Raw genomic sequence first — 6124 nt, 5'->3', positions numbered from 1 at the left:
ACAGCAAGAACTTTCCCCAGGAACGAGGGACCTTTTGAGGAACTTTTTGCTTTTTGATAGTAGGATGGTCTTCATTTAATTAGGGGGTTGTTGATCTATCCCTTGAAAAATCCCTCCGAATCTTTCTAAGGGTTCAGGAACTTTAGGGGCAGGGAATGCATTTCTGAACATTTCTGACTGGTAAAGCAGCCACAGTGTTTATTTCACCTACTGTCCACAATAACGTACCCACAATTATGATTCACTTGATTTAATAACTCTTTAACGTTCGTCCTCTTTAAGCCTGGTAGTGCAAATGTGTCTCTGTTAGCTCCTGGTGTTACAGTTTGAAGAGTGACCCTATAACTGGAAACCCTCAGCTGAAAAAGTCAGTGGTTGTCAAGTTTACTACAGCTGTTGAAACACAGACGAAGCATGCATGTATCCTACTTTAGTTATTTATTAAATGTCCACATATACTCATCCAATATGTATGTTGTGATAATCTAAAGATGTTATTTAGGGAACCATCTTGCAAAAAGTTGCCAGTTAACAGGGCCGCTCTTTCAACCAGATCACTGGTTGATCTCTGCCATACATTTTTAAATTTTTCAAATCTGTCTTCTCACTTTAAAATGAGTATTTCAGGCATTTGGAATCTGCTTTGTCCCTAACACTTGTCTCATCCCAAGTGATTCAACAAATCCATTTGCAATTCCATAAAGCATGATCAAAACAGTACAAGTTGAATCTCCTCCATGCTAAAAGGCTAACTGTCTTACATGACAATGCTGGACTGTCTGTTCCCTTCTATTTCCTATATTTGTCGTATGGTCTCTTTCCAACTATCTTCTACTGGTCTGGTAGTGTGGTGCAATTACTTGTATTACTTCTTTACAATGTCACTGGCCTGATTGACATAATCTTAACAGGACGTCAGGCCACAGCAGAAACGCAGACAACACTGGGCAACAAGAACCATTTAGTTGGTGAAGAGAAGTTCCTGGAACCTAAAGTTCCTGGTATTTCTGGTTGAAAAGCACCTTAAGTGTCATACATATATGTCTTTAATATATATTGTATGTACTTTAAAATTGTGACTTTGGACTAACATCTTTTTGAGTCCTTAAAAAAATAAGCTTAGAAGATGTATATGTTGCCACTCTGCTGTTACTTTTCAAAAATTGATATGCAGGAATGTAACTGTGTGATAATGAAATGTTGTATTTAAAATTGATGTTTAGTTGAGACAGAATGGGTAAGTAGATGTAATTTATTCATGGGTGTGTGTGTGCCCATATTTAATGGCCCCCCTGAGTCAGTATCCGCGTTTAGCCACCCCAGTCAAGAAAGTCTGGACAAGCCCTGTTACTACACAGTTGAAGTGGATTGTTTTGTTTTACAAAGATGCCTTTTTCTTTTTATCAAAATTCTTCCTTTTTGAATCTCACAACATATGCCAGTACAAGTTATCTTCAAACACAGTTGTTCTTGGCTTCCTAATTATCTTCTATGCTGATGACATTGTCTTGTATTGTTGGATTAGCTTAAACTCTCAGAAGAATGGGCAGAATATTTTTCTCATTCAGATGCTAACAAAAGAGATTTACTAGTCGGGACAAACAGCTGTTAGTAGTTTTTTCTGTGTTTCTTTTAGGAACACAGATGCTGAGCTGTGTGACCTTAATGTAGCAAAACAGGTAAAAATTAGATTTAAGCTGTTTGACCTCTCTCTTCAGACTAAACTACAACTCCCTATACCTGATTTTTGTATTTCCTGATTTTGGGAAATGACTGACATATGACATTAACATCAACCCTCTTGAAGTTGAAGGCTGAGGTCCCTCAGGCCAAAGAAGGAAGTGTCCAATCAGTGCAGGGCTGACGTCGACAGAACCCATGTCATAACAGGAGATCATGTTCAAAAGCGAGACAGAGCTGTGGAAGACAAGTCCTCATCTCTTCCACTGTGAGACAGAGAGCATCCAACAGAGTATCAAGTTTTCAGCAGGTCCCCCCACCCTCCTCCGCTCGCCTGCCCTCAGATGCTTTGAGTGACTTGTGGTGGAGCTTGATGGGGATTATTGATCTGCCTGGCGCGCGCCTGCGGTTTCGGCGTAAGACTGACGACCTCACCAGAGAGAGCTCTTGGCACACACCGGCCCCTGTCTTAGATCAGGGCCGTGTGGAGGCCAGGACAAGCCTGTCGTGGCCTGAAAACGTGGACTGTTTGAGCTTGGAGCCAGGTGATCAAGACATTTCTCTGAGTATTTAAATAATCAGCCTCAAATTATGGCAGAAGATAACAATAAACATATCTGATTGGCCTCTTGGAGAGGAGTTGTAAAAATGAGTAGCCGTGTCTGCAGACAGCAGGGCCCGGGGGTATTTATGCTCTTGGTTAGCTTTTACTGGTTAGGGTTTCAGTTCCAGTTGTGGACCACATGAAATAATCCATGGCCACTGGAGAAGGATGTGGACACTGTGCTAATTATGTGAGATGATGATGTCAGGTAAAGATACTTTCTCCTGAGCCAGGGCTTTTTTTCCCCTCTAATGTCGTGTTCCAATGTATATAACCGCGCTGTGGCGACCACACTCGCTATACGACCACACTCACATCCACATGTCGGACATGTCTGGATCCTCAGCAGCCCTCACACATCCGCACTGTCAGCCGGCCGCTCACTTTATCATTCAGAGTTGTAAATCATCGCTTCGCCTGCAGGAAACACACAGCATTTTATTTTCCAGTCATAAACCATAAAACCTGCCTCTAACACGAGTTATGATCCTTGGAGACCAAGAGGATGAATGTCTAAAGCAGAACCAGACACGATGGCGGGCATCCTTCATCCCTCCCCCCACCTTTTTTTTTTTCTGCCTGGCATAGTGGATTTTCCAAAAAGCCCCAACATGATCCAAATGTCACCATGGTAGTCCGTCATTCAGCAGTGAACTGGAAATCTCTGACTGCTCTGAATTACCAGTCCATTAGTTCTCAATTAACACTTGCCTGATAAAGTTTTAACGGCCCTTCATCTGACAGGAAGAGCACATTGAGCTCCTTCATGCTCCGTTTCAGGCAGAGATGGGGCCTCTGCCCAAATTTTTGAAATTTTATTGCCTGGCTGGAACCTATGGAAAAAGGCTGTTTTGCATGAATATTTGGCACCGACTGGACGTTTATCCTGTCTTATGTTATGTACACTCAGTGTGCTGCAACAGCTTGCCACTTTTTGACAGCTGAGATGGTGTATAATTTAAAACACTGACATGAAGCGGGGACCATGGATGGACAAAGAGGCCTTTTGTTTGTGTATTTGGTTGCTGTCCATGGTCCTGACACTTTCATTTTCACTGTAATTTTCTCTTTAAAAAAAGTGTTGCAAGTATCAGGTTGCATAATCAGGACTGGCACATGTCATTAAATGTAGGCCTTTTATTTCATAAATGCACTTTCCTCTGAGTCCCCTTTAATGGTTTCAAGGAATCAAATGTTTCCAGAGCAGGCTGAAGATGCAGGCGAGCTTTAATCTAGTGATGAATGGACTCTGGTGCAGGATGTCAGGCTCTCTTACAACCAGCCATGTCTGTGAGGTTCTGGGTTGCTGTTGGCCTGCCAATTGATCATTTCTTTTATTACAGGTCAAAAGACAAATCATGGTTTACAATCCCCACTCTGTAAGGCCGAGGAACTTTTCAAATCTGACGATCATTTACAGAGAAAAGCTTTTGGAGTCCAGAGAGAGAAAACGTGGGGTGTTGGAACTTCACTAGGAGTAAGACTAACATAATAAGCGCTAGTTTGGCCACATCCAGTCTGACTGACTGCCTGCTTGCCTGCCTGCCTGCATGGAACACTGTATGGGTGGGCCCCTCACACTGGTCCCTATGGTTAAATAAAAAGCCACTAGAGTGCGCCAAAGTACACAGTTATTGTTGACTCGGTTTGAAATCCTCCTGGAGTCGAGAGGGGGGTTTGTTCAATTACAATCAGATCAAATTAAGATCAGTCCTGTGTGTTTTACATGGGTTATGGGCTGGACTCAAGGATGGTTTCCCTCTGAGATATTAAGACGGATGGACGCCATTGATCAAACTCAGATTACATCAGATTACAGAGGTTCAAGGAGGTCAGGGCTTCATGCTGATCTGACAGGCAAGGCCCACACTGGAGAGCCCCCTGCTCTGAGTTTATCTGGGGTCTAAATGAGAAATCAAGATGCAAAGGTCCCTGTTTGAGGGCAGACAACTTACACACACTCAACTCTGTTTGCAGAAATGGATGCACAGAGATTTACAGCTCTGAGTAGTATGAGACCCTTGAGGTACACTTCCCGCCTGAGCATTCCCACTGAAATGTTTGCAGAGGTCAAGTAAACATTCATATCATGCTGTCAGTTGTGTGTTTGTGAAAGTGTGTGTGCACAGACTTCTAAATAAAGTGGTTTTGTCTTTTCATAAACTGCTCTTTCAGTCTCTCTCTGTTGATTGCATAACATACAAGAGTGCTCTTCCTTGGGCTGCTGCTGCTTCTTAGAACCTGGTATAAAAATCAAAGGCACATCATTGCTGGCATCATGTTCAACCACCAGATTTGAACAGGGACAAAAACTCCATACCATCCCCTCTTTAAATGAGCCTGTCTCTCTCGTGCATGCAGGACATTATGCTAATTTTGCTGGGTGTCTGGGTCCCGTTTGAGTTCATTATTATAATTGCTAGACATGGCTGAGAATGTTGCGAATGTGAACCTGAAACCAGCAGGAGCTTTTTTTCCATGCAATCTATATTCAGGGAAATCCCGAGAACGTTCCCAATCTGAACCTTAAGAAAACACATGGGATGTTGAAGCTCGCCCTCTCTCCTCTCCTCTCCTCTCTCTCTGTGTTTCAGCATGTGTGTGCGCTCACTTAGATTGGCTCTATTATGTCTCGGAATAATGTAAAACAGCTTCTCCCCTGCTTCTCCATGTCTCTGTTCCTGTCTCCGTCTCTCTGGTTTCTCAGTGTACCTTTGAAATGAAGCCATGGCAGTGGCAGTGGCAGTAGTTCTCTGGCTGAGCGTCCGCCTTCGTCCCCGTCCAAAGACAATGTTGCTGCAGACGGAGCGGCAGACCAGAGATGACACCCTTAGATGTGCTTCCTACGCGCAAAAAACCCCACGGAGACCTGCTTGTTAACTGTTTTAGGACAACTTTAGAGAAGTGATGACACTTCTGAATATTTGTGGAGAATCAGTGAGTTGGAATGGTGGAAGTGGTGGAATTTATATTTACATGGAAATTCAGGAAAAAGTGATGGATGAGCTGTTGACTGATATATAATCCTTAAAAATCTAAAATCTTCTTGGAAAAGATCAAATAACCTACTTAAAGTCTTATCAGTCATTGAAAATATGAAACTGTGCATGGAAAAAGACAGTTTTTTAATTTTTTTTTTATCAAAGCCAGCACTCATTGTTAACTGTAGGCTTACACTTTCCATATTTACTTGTTTTGCTTGCATATTGAGCAATGATGGGTTTACCAAGAAGTTTTGATGTCACAACAAATTCCCTCCTTTACACTCAGCCTAAATTCGCCAGGGAACAAAAAAATGTCCCACGTCAAACACTTAATTGTTGAAGCTCTTGTGAGTAACTTTCGGATGGTGCCAATTTTGACTCCACCTGGAGGACAAAAATATTTTATTTCTGATCTCACACAGGTAATCTGTGTCTGGCAAAATATCTCACTCTACTTTTTTTCATAGTAAAATGTATCTATCAATGAGAATCTTTGCTGTGAAAATATGAAAAAAAGTCTGTTTCTGCAGTGTGCAGTTCATCTCATCATCTGACACCTACCCCCTGACAGCAGTTATACGCTTTAAAAATAAGAAGCTTATAGTGTTGCTGATGGTCATGTTTGCTGTGGTAACTCATTAAGAGGCATCAGAATTCATTTCAGTCTGTTTCATAACCAGTTAAAAAACCCTTATAGTAGCTTTAAAATAGTATTCAAATTGTATGTTCTGCACATTGAGGAACAAAAGCTAAACTTCTAAAGTGAAACAAAAAAAAATTGAATACACAACAAACATGACAAACTATGTTCCCTTTTTAAAGTAAAAAAAAAACAGTATTTCAGAAAGAGGAGATA

This window comes from Notolabrus celidotus, chromosome 13, assembly GCF_009762535.1.
Source record: "Notolabrus celidotus isolate fNotCel1 chromosome 13, fNotCel1.pri, whole genome shotgun sequence".
Lineage (NCBI taxonomy): Eukaryota > Metazoa > Chordata > Actinopteri > Labriformes > Labridae > Notolabrus > Notolabrus celidotus.
This window is presented reverse-complemented; position numbering follows the sequence as displayed.